The sequence below is a fragment of the Neoarius graeffei genome, chromosome 24 (assembly GCF_027579695.1).
Source record: "Neoarius graeffei isolate fNeoGra1 chromosome 24, fNeoGra1.pri, whole genome shotgun sequence".
In the NCBI taxonomy this organism is placed as follows: domain Eukaryota; kingdom Metazoa; phylum Chordata; class Actinopteri; order Siluriformes; family Ariidae; genus Neoarius; species Neoarius graeffei.
This window is the reverse complement of record NC_083592.1, coordinates 60,377,180-60,392,914: the sequence shown is the minus strand read 5'-3', so window position 1 is coordinate 60,392,914 and position 15,735 is coordinate 60,377,180. Positions and strand designations below refer to the sequence as shown.

The window sequence follows — 15,735 nt, the reverse complement described above, 5'->3', positions numbered from 1 at the left end:
TCCCATTCCCACAGTCCTCCATTCCCTCAGTCTGTGATTCCCACAGTCCCCCATTCCCACAGTCTGTGATTCCCACAGTCCCCCATTCCCACAGTCTGTGATTCCCACAGTCCCCCATTCCAACTGTCCCCCATTCCCACAGTCCCCCTTTCCCACAGCCCCCCTTTCCCACAGTCCTCCACTGTCCCCCATTCCCTCAGTCATGTGAAGGACATGAGGAAAGTACAGTCCTCTATTCCCACAGTCTCTGCAATTCTCAATGTCCAACATTCCCACAATCTGCCATTCCCATAGTCCTCTGTTTCCACAGTCCACCATTCCCACATTGTCTCATCCCCAAACCCCTCCTGCCTGATACAGACCCATAGCCAAGTTACATGTTCTTCCTCCAAACACCTTTAATACACCTTTAATAATAAGATACTTGAAACAAGTTTATGGAATATTTATAACAATAGAAATAAAAACTTATTACAGTAAAACCTGTTCTGCTGGAATGACATCATCAGTCTAGTTAAGCTCAGATGATTAGCTAATTGGTACTTAGACACCTAATTAACTTTCTAATCAATCAGACGTAACGCTAATTAGTTACATAAAGTAAATCGTCAGCTCTGAGAGATCGACATGCTGGGAATAGTGTTTTTCATCAATACCACAATGACACATGCACTCACTGTACAACAGCTCTGTTTCTGCTAATTAATTAACACTGCCTTCATTAATTATCTCATCCTCGTTAAGCCAACAAATACATGCAAAACGGCAAGAATTCATTTTGCAAAAATTAACAATGCAACAAGGATTAAAGCATTTTGCAAAATACACAATTAGCACTAAATATCTGCTAAAGTGACAATAATTCATTCTGTAGTATATTCAGGGAGTAAGGGAGTGTACGAGTTTTAAATTAGGATGTGACCGCTCAGAGATATAAATGTACTGTTCAGTGTGTGATCAAATAAAATGTACAGTTAAAATGCCATTATCTGGATCACAGAGTGTCAGGGGTGTAGCCTGTTAGTACATTAGCTAACACACTGCAGTAGTGCTCTTGATCTAGTAACTTTTCTTATAATAATGTGTACTAGTGTTCAGTTATAATAGATGTCTGATCGTCACCCGTTATAGTGTTTAACCTTCATTTAAACAGCTCATTCATCACTCACTCAGTCACAGTCGACAGGAGAATCCTCTCCATCTGTGTGTGTGTGTGTGTGTGTGTGTGTGTGTGTGTGTGTAAATCTGCTCCCATTTGCAGGAGGGATGTCCTTGGTTAAAGCGTCTGTCTGGTGCTTTATTTGCAGCATGAGGCCGTTTATTAAAGCGCCACTCCATCGTCCTGTGTGAATTACAGCCGGTGGCACAGAAGCACGATTAAACTCACAATTAATAACAATGTGAGCACTGAAACACAGCCACAAAATACACTTAGAAACAAAACAGTATCTGAAACTGTTCATGAGTGTAAACAGGAGCAGTAAAGCGTTTCATATTCCAGACCAGGGCTGCACGGTGGTGTAGTGGTTAGCACTGTCATCTCACAGCAAGAAGGTTATAGGTTCAAGCCCAGTGGCTGACAAGGGCCTTTCTGTGTGGAGTTTGCATGTTCTCCCCGTGTCCGCGTGGGTTTCCTCCGGGTGCTCTGGTTTCCCCCACAGTCCAAAGACATGCAGGTTAGGTTAACTGGTGACTCTAAATTGAGCGTAGGTGTGAATGTGAGTGTGAATGGTTGTGTCTTTATGTATCAGCCCTGTGATGACCTGGCGACTTGTCCAGGGTGAACCCCGCCTTTCGCCCATAGTCAGCTGAGATAGGATCCAGCTTGCCTGCGACCCTGTACAGGATAAGCAGTTACAGATAATGGATGGATGGATATTCCAGGCCTGGAGCAAACTGAACTCCAGTGTGAACCTGTCCTGCTGTCAGTGTGGATGGTGTTTGATGGCATTACTGCGATACGCTTTCATGTCACAGAGACACTACCCAATCATGTGCTTCTGTGTGCTCATGTATCAGGGAGCTACAGGTCCAATTTTGCAGGAGAATGAGCCACTTTAAATGATTTTAATCTCATTTTTGCAACTACAGCATTTGATTATCAGTTGTGAGGAGGTGAGTTTATATGTACAAGTTTTATTTTTTGTTTTGAGATATTAACAGTTAAATGTTTAATAATTACTGAAAGAAGTCTTGCAGACTCTAACCCCAGTAACCACACCCCTTATAGCCCCACCCCATGGCCAGTGTGGATTGAAATGCTTTTTATAATAGACGTGACTGTGGTCTCGGGACAGTCGGGTTCGGGTCAATGGGCCTTTAGATCCTCCAGAAATGCAGAACTGACTCATGGGCAGGAACTGGGACAAAATGTGAGAGGTGGTGAGAGTGAGACAGGCAATGAGAGTGAGACAGGCAGTGAGAATGTCGGCTCAGCAGAATGATGAAGTGCTCTCACATTTGGAGAGATGGAGGGAATAAAAAGGATGGAACAGCAGAAGGAGAGAAAAATAACCTCTCAGAGAGGCTCAATCCCACCGGACCTTCATTACTGTCACATACTGCCATCAAGGTGGAGGCTGTAACTCACTCTCTCTCTCTCTCTCTCTCTCTCTCTCTCACACACACACACACACACACACACACACACACACACACACACACACACACACTTTTAGAAACTGGAACTTGAGTGAGAGGGGAAGATATGGATTGACTGAATTATATGAAGAAAATCAGGTGAGGGGTGTGTGTGTGTGTGGTAAAGATGGAGTGTCCTCAGTCCCTCTCTCCCACTACTACCATGGTTCTGTGGTGAAGAAGAAGAAGAAGAAGAAGAAGAGGCCTTTATTTGTCACATGCACACTCAAGCACAGTGAAATTCATCCTCTGCATTTAACCCATCTGAAGCAGCGAACACACACACACACCCAGAGCAGTGGGCAGCTATACTACAGCGCCCAGGGAGCAGTTAGGGATTAGGTACCTTGCTCAAGGGCACTTCAGCCCAAGGCCACCCCATGTTAACCTAACTGCATGTCTTTGAACTATGGGGGAAACCGGAGCACCCAGAAGAAACCCACACAGACATGGGGAGAACATGCAAACTCCACATAGAAAGGCCCCAGTGCTAACCACTACACCACCATGCCGCCCACTCTGAGTGAAAGTTGAGTGATCCAAACATTCCACTGAGTCCAGAGGCTAAAGGACACACACCAACTCTGTTTATGAAGGAGTCCAACATCAGTTGTGCCACCATCCACCAGCCCATCACCATCATCTTACAGCCCTGCACAACAAGGACTGCACAACCTCTAGCACCATCACCAACAATTGTTCACACAGCCTCTGTCCTTCTCCTGGAGTTTGATGAAGAATAAGTCAGACAGATTCATCATCATCATCATTACCATCACCACCATCATCATCATCATCATCATCATCATCATCACCACCACCATCATCATAATCATCACCATCATCATCATGATCACCATCACTACCATCATCACCATAATCAAGTCAAGTTTATTTGTATAGCGCTTTTAACAATAAACATTGTTGCAAAGCAGCTTTACAGAATTTGAACGACTTAAAACATGAGCTAATTTTATCCCTAATCTATCCCCAATGATGAAGCCTGTGGCGATGGTGGCAAGGAAAAACTCCCTCAGACAACATGAGGAAGAAACCTCAAGAGGAACAAGACTCAAAAGAGAACCCATCCTCATCCATTCTTATTTTGCAACTGCCTGACCAAACTATGCTTACTAATATAAAAAGAAATATATATAAAATATGAAATATAAAATATAAAGTGCATATGGAATGCAAAATATAAAAGTAGAATGAAAATAAACGAAGATAACATAAAAAAGGCAATCAGACAATATGCAAACATAGAGGTAGATATACTGTGCAACGTGCAATGTCTTGTGCAAGATTGCAAATATAGAGGTAGATGGTGATTATAATCCGTGGTTCAAAAGCCTGATGGCCTGCGGGTAAAAACTGTTTGTCAGTCTAGTAGTCCTTGCTTTCACACTCCTGTAGCATCTGCCAGATGGTAGGAGCGTGAATAGTCTGTGTTGCGGGTGTGTTTGGTCCCTGATGATGCTCTGTGCCCTTTTTGTGACCTGGGTGTTGTAAATGTCCTGTAGTGGGGGGAGGACAGCTCCACAGATGAACTGTGCCATTTTAATGACATGCTGGAGAGCCTTTTTGTCCTGAGTTGTGCAGTTCCCGTACCACACAGTGATGGAATTTGTCAGGACACCCTCCACTGTGCACCTGTAGAAGTTGCTGAGGAGTTTGGTGGACAGTCCAAATTTCCTCAGCTTCCTCAGGAAGAAGACTCTCTGTTGAGCCTTCTTGATGGTCTGCTGTGTGTTGTATGTCCAGGTGAGATCCTCACTGATGTGAGTTCTGAGGAATTTAAATGTTTTCACCCTCTCCACCTGTGTCCCGTCGATGTGCAGCGAGGCGTGCTGGTCTCTCCTCCTCTTCCTCGGGTCAATAATCATCTCCTTGGTCTTCTCAGCATTCAAGGAGAGGTTATTTTCCCGGCACCAGGAGACCAGCCGAGCCACCTCCTCCCTGTAGGCTCTCTCATCTCTGCCGGTGATCAGCCCAATGACAGTGGTGTCATCAGCGAACTTGATGATGGAAGTGTTACTCTGGGAGGGGGTGCAGTCGTAGGTGAAGAGGGTGTACAGGAGTGGACTGAGCACACAGCTTTGGGGGGTCCCTGTGCTCATTGTCTTGGTGCTGGATGTTCTGGTACCAACTCTGACAGCCTGGGGTCTGTTTGTGAGAAAGTCCAGGACCCAGCAGCAGAGGGAGGATGTCAGTCCAAGGGTGGAGAGCTTCTCAGTCAGTCTGCTGGGGATGATGGTGTTGAAGGCTGAACTGTAGTCCACAAACAGCATTCGAACATAGGTGTCCCTGTGTTCCAGGTGTGACAAGGCTATGTGGATGGCTGCATTGACGGCATCGTCAGTTGAACGGTTCTGACGGTATGCAAATTGAAGGGGGTCTATTGTGTCTGGGATGTCCTTTTTGATGTATGACATGACTATCCTCTCAAAACACTTCATTACAACTGAAGTGAGTGCAATTGGGCGATAGTCATTCAGGCATGTTATATTGTTTTTCTCTGGGGGGGCACTATGGTGGTGGTCTTGAAGCATGTGGGCACAGACGACATGGAGAGGGACAGGTTGAAAATGTCTGTGAAGACCTCTGCTAACTGTGTGGAGCAGGCCCTCAAAGCACGGTCGGGGATGTTGTCAGGGCAGGCTGCCTTTTGGGGGTTAGTCCTCCTGAAGACCTTGCTCACCTCAGTTATGGTCACAGTAGGTGAAGAGCTCTGTGCTGCCTCTGTTGGTAGAACCCTCTGCGTTGGTTGGTGTTGAGGGTGTCGAAGCGAGCATAGAACTCATTCAGCTCATCTGGTGATGTGTTGTGGTTGGCTGTGACCCTGCTGTTCTTCTGCTGGAAATTGGTGATGTGTTGCAGGCCCTGCCACATGCATTTGGAGTCTGAGGTGTTGTAATATCCTTCCAGCTTCAGTCTGTACTGCCTCTTGGCTTCCCTGATGGATCTGCATAGGTCATATCTGGCCTTTTTATATCCATCTGCGTCACCAGAGGCAAAAGCAGTGGAGCGTGCATGTAGCATGGAGCGTACTTCACTGTTAATCCAAGGTTTTTGGTTTGGATATATTTTGCAGCGCATGGTGGGGACAATGTCATTAATGCATCTGTGCTGCCTCTGCTGGTAGAACCCTCTGCATTGGTTGGTGTTGAGGGTGTCGAAGCGAGCATAGAACTCATTCAGCTCATCTGGTGACCATAGATGCATATTCCTCTAAATCCACAGAACAGTCTTCTCTCAAAGCAGCAGTCTTAAACACATTCCAGTTTGTAGAACTGAAGTAGTCCTGGAGCACCAGATCAGTCCCTTCATTCCAAACTTTAACAGTTTTACTTACTGGGGGGGGGGCTTGTTTGAGAAGGGCCTTGTAAGCTGGGTAGAGGAACACAGAGATGTGATCAGACTGTCCAAAGTGGGGGCGGGGCACAGCCTTGTAGCCATTTCTCACGTTGCTGTAGACATGGTCCAGGATGTTGTTGTCCCTTGTCGGAAAGCTCACGTGTTGATGGTACTTCGGTAGCACAGTCCTGAGGTTGCAATGATTAAAATCCCCAGCCACGACGAACACGGCATCTGAGTGTGTGGTCTCGTGTTTGCCGATGATGTCATGTAGTAGTCCTAGCGCTGTAGTGCGGTCGGCCCGCAGCGGGATGTAAACAGCCAGCATAAACACAGCACTGAACTCCCTCAGTAGATAAAAGGGTCTGCACTTCACCATCAGCACTTCAATGTCCGCACAACAGTGTTTTTCAACCACCTGTACATCCGTACGCCATCTGTTGTTAACATAAACACACACACCGCCACCTTTGTTTTTACCGGAAGCAGATGTGCGGTATCTGCGGTGCATGGAGTGGGTCTGTAGTTCAATGGCCGGGTCTGGCAGGCTTGCAGTAGTCCAGGTTTCTGTAAAAATCAGGGCACAACACTCTCTGATCTCACGTTGAGATGTTATCCTGGTTCTCAGCTCATCCATCTTGTTCTCGAGCGAGCGAACGTTAGCTAGCAGAAGGCTAGGTAGCAGTGGTCTTGTAGCTCTAGCCTTTAGCCTAGCATGTAGCCCGCCTTTCTTACCGCGCGTCCATTTTGGGTGCATGGATCGTGGGCCGTTTCGCCTACTCGAGTCTGGTGATGATGCGGCCTGCCGGATGGTGTCAGTGTGGCTCCAGTCGGTGTCAGTGAGGAGAAGAAAGCTACAGTCCAGAAGGACTGGACTGGGCCCGTGGTGAATTTTGCCAATGTCCAGAAGTGTATCTTTGCTGTAGGTGATCCTAGTGTACAAGCACTGAGCATTTGTCACAATCAAAATTACTAAAATAAACAATAAAGACAAATGGTGTCGGGAGCGCGTCGCAAACACGTTCACCACGGGGGGCACCATGACGGTAAGCTACAGTACTATTAAACTAAACTGACAAAATAGTTCACAAACAAGATGAAATACTACTTTTAATCTTATTAATCTGATTTTAACATTGTTTTTATCACTAATATGAATTTGTAAAATGATGAAATTCTGCTCAATATTTATTCTAATTTATTCAACTAATTATTAACTTATAAGCTATTTTCACCTGGGTTACAGTCAGCCCTGTGATGACCTGACGACTTGTCCAGGGTGTACCCCGCCTTTTGCCCGTAGTCAGCTGGGATAGGATCCAGCTTGCCTGCGACCCTGTAGAATAAGATAACGTGGCTACAGATAATGAGATGAGATGAGATGAGATGAGATGAGATGAGATGAGATGAGATGAGATGAGATGAGGTCTACCAAACAGATAGCTGATAAAAGGTCCTGCATATCCTTCGATGCACGTAATTGCGTAGGGGTGGAATGTTGCGCAGATTTGTCCAACGCTAAGTTAACACAAGCATTCATGTCTGAACCTATAATGAGTGAGAAATCATGTAGCTGTGCTAAAACTGAAGTTAGTTTAGGGGAAAAATCCAGTTCATATTGAGATGGAGCATAAATAGAGATAAAAGCAAATTTGTGACCTGAGATGATGGTTTTAATTTATGAAACCCTGCCATACTCACTGCCATACTTTCCAAGTATACTCAGTGAGAGATTGCATTTCAATACTATTAGTGAGCCTCTGGTTTTTGAGTTCAAGGACACAGAGGCAGCAGCGTAGTAGTATTTGTTTGCAAAGCGATGAGTATCTTTGGTTCTTAAATGAAATTCTTGTATACAGTGGCGGTTCTAGACCAAAATTACTAGGGGGGCCAAGGTGGGGCCAGTGTTTTTTCAGGGGGGCACATATGAGCAAAACATGGCAATATTTAAGCGTTCAAAATGTTTTGTTTAGTTTATTTAAAACCAAAACAAAATACATTGAGCATAAATACAATGAGATAAACATTCTGTCTCAATAGCCTAAACATAAATTGTGCTCAGTAAATCTTAAAACCATGTTTCTCTTTTTTGTAAAATAAGATTTCTATTTTTGCATACAATGAACCTTTTCTTCAGACGTGGCTGCACTGGAGTGTCGTCCAAGCACTTGCTGATATCTGGAGAAAGATGAATACAGTAAATATGAGAGTGCGACTGAGAACAACATTTATTTATCATTATTCATTTATTAATTTATTATTATATCTATTTGTATTTTATATTTATTAATTATTATTCAGACTTCACACTTTCAGGGTAGGCTATATGAATTGTAGGTCGACACTGCTCACACACATACATTTGTTCAACATCACAAACCTGATGGTGCTGTACTTGATATGCATGGTGAATCTGGTTGTCCCAATGACTCGTTGGGTTGTCCCTCATTCTGTCCCTCAATCTGATCCTGAATGTCTTCATCCTCACTCTCAGATTGCCTTTCAGATGCCTCACTTTCCACCTCTCCAACCACCACCTCTGGCTCTCTCTCCACCTCTGGCTCTCTCTCCTCTTTCATAATCTTCATCTTCCTTACTCTCTCTATGTTGCTTTTTGCCAACAAGGGCAAAAAAGGACATAATGTCCTTCTTGCTCCTTTTCATGATGATAGCCTACAGTAGGTCTATACTAAAAAGTAAACGGAGAGGAATGTAGCCTCTACATATCAAAAGGCCATTAAAGTTTTACAAGCAGGTTAAACACTGTCGGTTATTTTACCCATTTCCCAAAAATATTAAGTTACGCTACTTATTGCTGTGCAACGCACTTTTAAGAAAGCGCAATAAAACGGATTTATTATTGTAGTGAACAACAACAGTAAAACACGGATATGTGCAAACACTGACGTTACGAAATTGAATAATTTTCCTTACCTTCGCCTCTTTGCAGTAGGTAGCCTAGTCCTTGCAGGGCTGCAGCTGTTATCTCTCACGTCCAAAGTTTACAATTCGCGCTGCTGCGGGTCTTTCTGCTGCAGGTAACAGTGTGCGTGTAGCGCTTTAAGGAGTCCGTGTAGAACACTCCGTTATGTCAGTTCCGATCTTCGAGCCAGCGCACGTCAAAATTAATAAATCTTGTTACCTGTTCAGCACAGGGGCCACAACAGGGGCCAGGAGCAATTTTACAGGGGCACTGGCCCCCCCTGGCCCCCGTTTAAAACCGCCTATGCTTGTATAAAAGCAACATCCACTAATTACCTATGTAAGAAGTCTAAGCAAGCAGCTCGCTTAATTTGGCCATTCAACCCATTAACATTCCAGTTTATTATATGGAGCTTTGCCATAATGCCATAGGCTTGTTACAATTCGTGAAATAAAAAGTAACAAAATCTTAAGTATTAAGCAGTGCAGCAATCTGAGTATGAGATATCTAGGATGTAACAACAAAAAGAGAGATCCATGCTCACCCACATAACCCTGTCGCCATAACCCCAAAGCTCTCCAGAGAACGTTAGAGAGCAGAACATCCACAGCATAGCAACATCCCACATAAAAATCCGCTCTTAACAAGCCTGGTGTACCCCAAAACATTGGACCCGTGATCCTTGAGAAGAGTAACATCCTCAAAAAAACCGCAGCCCTCCCCCCTCCCAGTCAGGTATAACAAAAATATACCACAGTATGATAAGAATATTACTAGGTCCAAAGTTTGTAAATAAACACAGTAGACCTAAATAATAGTGCCATACTAACACTATTCATCAATACAAACATAGAGTAGACCATATCTACCAATAAATGAAAAAAAAAGATTCATAAATGAAAAGAAACAGGTCAGTTTGAACACAAACTCGGACACACAGCAGGAATTAGGCTATTATGCCAATGGCTCGTCAGTTGACAACAACGAAAAATCTTCCTGTTACCTTAATAATAAAATTACTTAGCCATTGATGGTCTCTGTAAACTCCCTGGCCTCTTGTGGAGTGTTGAAGAGGTGGCTGGTTCCTCCTCGCATCACTTTCAGTCTAGCAGGGAAGAACAAAAAAGGTACGGAAACCCAGTTTCTGTAAGGCATCCATCACATTGGAGAAGGCCAGTCTGCGCTTGAAAGTTTGTGTGCTGTAATCAGGGGTGAAACGGATAGCCAACCCATCCACCTCCACAACTGTTTTCCAAGTGGCGCCCAGGATCTTACCTTTGTTGGTGAATTGTGGCAGCTTCAACAGAAGAGTACGTGGAATAGGCTTTCGGTTGGCATCTTCGCTTGTTGGACCCACTCGGTGTGCATGCATAATTTCAACTGACCCCCACTTCGGGAGCCACTTTGGGATAGCATTGGACAAATAGGTAAGAGGGTTAGCCGTTTCAGTGTTTTCAGGAATCCCATGTATCAGTATATTGTCTCTGTGTGATCTGTCCTACAAATCAGCTACCTTATCCTCCAGAGTGGCACATAGTACCATTAGCTTGTTCACTGAGGCAGAGAGATGGCCATCTACCTCAGTCAAGTGGCTTTTGCTCATTTCTTGCTCCATACACTTTGAGGTGTCAGCTCGAATGGTTAACATCTCGCTCCGAAATTCTGAAAGTTGTTCAGTCACCATAGCCTGTGTTTTAGCAGAAAGTTGAGCTACCATGTCATCCACAAACTTGGGGATAGCTTCCTTAATGGCATTTGCCACTGCTAGCTTAACTAGCTTAACGAGTTCTTCGCTGTCGACAGAAGGAGTATTTGTCTGCACTTGAGCTTGTTTGGCAGATTGCTTCTTCGATGATGCCGCCATCATTATCTGTCTAGTAAGAAACTTCGACCAAAAGTACAGGTATGTGGTAAAAATATGAAAATTTCGGGGGGAACTACAGCGCTGCGGTGAAAAACTACTGCATCCCTCACAGCAGTCACGTGCCTCCGTAAGTTTTTGTTCTTATGTGTTTTTAATACACCTTCAGTTGTGGCATGTCAATTTCATTGTATGGGTGACTGTGCAATGACAATAAAGGCTATCTTATCTTATCTTATCTTATCTTATCTTATCTTATCTTATCTTATCTTATCTTATCTTATCTTATCTTATCTTATCTTATCTTCATCACCATCATCATCACAATGATGATGATGATGATCATCATCATCACCATCATCATCATCATCACCATCATCTTCATCATCATCATCATCATCATCATCATCATCATCACCACCATCATCATCATTACCATCATCATCACCACCACCATCACCATCACCACCACAATCATCATCATCATGATCATCATCATCATCATCACCACCATCATCATCATCACCATCATCATCAGCACCACCATCATCATCACCACCTTCATCATCATCACCATCATCATCAGCATCACCATTAGCTTCACCATCACCACCATCGTCATCATCACCATCACCACCATCATCATCATCATCACCATGATCATCATGATCATCATCACCACCACCATCATCATCACCATCATCATCATCATCATCATCATCACCACCATCATCACCATCATCATCACCACCATCACCATCATCATCATTACCATCATCATCATCATCATCACATCATCATCATCATCATCATCATCATCACCATCATCACCACCATCTTCATCACCATCATCACCACCATCAGCATCATCACCATCAGCATCACCATCACCACCACAATCATCATCATAACCCTGTCCTAGTAAGGCTTGACCTGCCAGCATACAGAGATAAGCCATACAAAAGGAAGGTTTGGCAGTATGAGAAAGCCAATTACTGGGGAATGAGAGGCTTCATTTCAGGCACCGACTGGCGGATGGTATTCTCTGTGGAAGATGCTGAGAGCATATGTGTCCAGATCTCAGAAATCATCCAGACCGCCATGGAACAGTTCATCCCCAACAAAACTGTCACCAAAAAAAACCAGGAGACAAACCATGGTTCGACGAGAACTGCCGAAGAGCTGCGAGAAAAAAGCGGTGTCTCTTTCGAGAGCTTAAAAGCAACAACTCACCCATCAATAAGCAGCAGTTTGCAGATGCCAGACACATATTTAACCAGGCAGAGAAGCAAGCTAAGCGGAACTACAATGCCAAACTCACCAAGGAACTCACTGGCAATAACCTGACCGGCAAGAGATGGTGGAGGCTTGTTAATTCTCTCTCTGGGAGAGCTGCTACCTCTGACATCCCTGTCATTATCCACAACAACACAGCCCGCATTACTGCCCATGAAAAGGCAGAAGTGTTCTGCAAGGCATTCGCACAAAAATGCCATCTCCAAGATGCAACTGCCCCGGCACCTCAAATCCAGCAATCCACCTCCTGCACTATTGACACCATCACATTCAAACCTAAGGACATCAAGAGGCTCTTGAAAGGACTCAAACCGGACAAAGCTTCTGGGCCAGATGAAATCCCCACCAGAGTCCTTAGGGAATGTGGTGCAGAGCTTTCAAGCCCCCTCTGTCACCTCTTTAACCACTGCTTTTCAAGTGGACTCTTCCCAAGTCAGTGGAAGGTGGCATCTGTTACTCCAGTGCACAAGAAGGACGGGTCCACTTTCGAGTCTAAGTACCACCCCATATCCCTGCTTCCAGTCATCAGCAAGGTTATGGAATCAGCAGTGAACCAACAGCTACAGAGATACGTTCTCAAAAACAATCTCATCTCCCACAGACAGTTTGGATTCAGACCAGAACACAGTACGGCTGACCTCCTAAACATCCTGTGCCAGAGGTGGAACAACTCCCTAGACTCAGGCGAGGAAGTCTGCGTCATAGCCTTGGACATCCAGGGGGCATTTGACAAAGTGTGGCATCAAGTTCTGATGGCCAAACTCTATTCAAGAGGAGTGTCTGGAAAGCTGCTCCAATGGCTCCAAAGCTACCTCTCGAACAGATCCATCAGAGTGGTCCTCTCAGGCCAGGCTTCAGAACCCTACTCCATCAATGCCTCAGTACCTCAAGGATCGATCCTCGGCCCTCTCCTCTTCTCCATCTTCATCGATGACCTGGTTGATGTATGTGAGAATGAAATGTATATGTACGCTGATGACTTAACCCTGTATGCATGCATCAGATCTCCAGTAGACAAGGCCAAAGTGGAGGCAAGCCTGAACCAGGATCTCCAACAAATCGCTATCTGGGGAGACCAGTGGAAGACCACTTTCGAGCTATCAAAGTGTAAGTTTGTTACACTCTCAAGAAAGAGGACTTCATCTGCACTGGACCTGCACTTCAATGGTCACCGGTTGACCATGGTCAATGAGTTGGACATCCTGGGGGTCACAATAGACAAGAAGCTGTTCTGGTCGAAACATCTGACCAAAATCTCCATACGGGTGGGTCAGAAACTGGCAGCGCTGAGGAGAGTGGCCAGTAAACTCACCACGGAGAGTCGAGCAACTGCCTACAAGTTACAGGTACACAGCGTCATGGAATACGCCTCACTCAGCTGGATGAGTGCCTCACCAACATATCTTGGCCTACTCGACAACATCCAGAAGAAGGCCCTAAAGATTATAGGAGTGGACCAGGACACTGCCAGCACAAAACTCTCCATCCCCTGCCTTGGTCACAGATGACAGGTTGCTGCTGCTACAGTCCTGTTCAAAATGCACACCCACCACTGCCCTACGGATCTCCGGGATATGCTCCCCCCGCCATACCCTAGATGGTGAACCACCTGCCTATGCACAGCTATGCCAGATCATGCCCTGGACCTCCCAGCCTCTAATACTCACACCCTGGACAGAACCTTCCTCCACACTGCTGTCCGGGTATGGAATAGCCTTCCAGAACATGTACTGTAGTTGGACCTGTAGACACTGACCCTCAGGCCCTTAAATGCAGGGTCCACAGGCATCTTCTGACCACTCCTCCCACTACCAGATGAGCTACAGTGAACCAGATGATTGGCCAAGTGGAATTGTATTCTATCTTGCTATTGTTCACAATTGTACACAATAAAAAAAAAATCATCAGCACCATCATCAGCACCATCATCATCATCATCATCATCATCATCATCATCACCATCATCACCATCATCATCACCATCATCATCATCCCCACTATCATCATCATCGGATAAAAACTATGGATAGTCAGTTCCCCAGTTTCCTCCCAAAGACTCGCAGGTAGTTGGATTGGCGACACTAAATTGTGAATCTGTGTGTGTGTGTGTGTGTGCACATGGTGCCCATCCAGGCTATATTCCCATTTCACACCCAGTGTTCCCAGGATAGACTCTGGGTCCCTCACTAACTGAAGATGTGTGTATGATGTTCGTGAGGCTCTTCGTCATCCACCAACTGAGAAATAAATCTTACACTCTTTTGTTTAAAATGAATCCACTCCAGCTGGTTGATGCACTATTTTAACAGACATTAATTATTAATTATAGCTCACATGGATGACAAACCCAGAATGACTTGTGTGTTTAAAATGATTGTGATGTCACACTGAATGGTGTAAAATATAAAATTTTTTTTAGTGTTTTCTATTTTTAATATCGACACACACGTGTTGTTTTTAATGTAGTTACCATTTCTGCTGTAGTTGGAGGTTTACGACCATAGTGTTGTCTAAATTAATGAAGAGTTTATAACATTAACGAAACTGACTTCATGTTAAAACTGTTAATGTTATAGTCATGTTGTCTGTTGTTGTCCAGGTGAGGATTGGTTCCCTTTTGGGTCTGGTTCCTCTCGAGGTTTCTTCCTTGTCACCATTGCCACGAGCTTGCTCATTGGGGATAGATTAGGGATAAAATTGGCTCATGTCTTGGATCATTCAGATTCTGTAAAGCTGCTTTGGGACAATGTCTATTGTTAAAAGCGCTATACAAATAAACTTGACTTAAATGAATGTGTGTGTGTGTGTGTGTGTGTGTGTGTGTGTGTGTGTGTGTTCAGCGTAAGGTTCTGATTCAGCACCAGCACTTAATGACATACAGAAGCAGATTTATGAGCTCTATAGCGCTGGTGTAGATTTGCATTGTTTGCAAACAATAGAGTAAAAATCATTAGCATTTCCTCTTCATTAACGAACCATGTTCTCATTGTGTGTGTGTGTGTGTGTGTGTGTGTGTCCATGTGTAATGATTGGCTCGAACATTCTATTGTTAAAACAATAATGAGTGAGCGATCAATAAGGACTGAGCATCAGAGGAAATGAGACTAAAATTCTGGCAAATTAAGTCCCGCCTCCTGACTCTGCTGATTGGGCAGTCTAGAATGCAAATTATGTCATTGATTGACACATTTCCTAATTTATCCGTCTTCAACAGGGAACAAAACCGGAGAAAATTACAGGTCTATCTCAGGATGTCTACTTCAGCTGACTTTTTCATTGAAAGAAACAAGAGCTCCACCCACACATACATTACCCCTGGCCACGCCTCCCGACCCATTAAACCCACCTCAAGTCAGCTTGCATATTCACCAAACCTGACCCAGGAAGGACAAACAATTTAATCCACATTCAGGAGGACAACTGGAAACCGCCATCACCTCTGGCTGGTATGATTATGTGCTCATGCTGTTTGGACTGGTCATGCCTCTGGGCCACGCCCTTTTTCCAAGCCTTTGTAAATAACACCATGGCTATGTTAGGAAAATTCATAATTGTCTACACTGATGACATCTTGGTCTGTTATCATTTCCATATCAGGCCTGAATTTTAAACACTATTCAAAGAGAAGTTAATGCAGGGACATGTGAGTTTATTGTTC

General features: G+C 44.4%; 1 long non-coding RNA gene across 1 annotated transcript; it reads right to left on the bottom strand.

Annotated features, from left to right (window-relative positions):
• Positions 1–8,033: 8,033 nt before the first annotated feature.
• On the bottom strand, positions 8,034–8,965 carry LOC132872208 (uncharacterized). Its single transcript, XR_009651395.1, has 3 exons — positions 8,932–8,965; positions 8,378–8,607; positions 8,034–8,175 (listed from the first exon to the last, which is right to left on the bottom strand). It is a non-coding gene; the product is annotated as an uncharacterized LOC132872208 (long non-coding RNA).
• Positions 8,966–15,735: the final 6,770 nt, after the last annotated feature.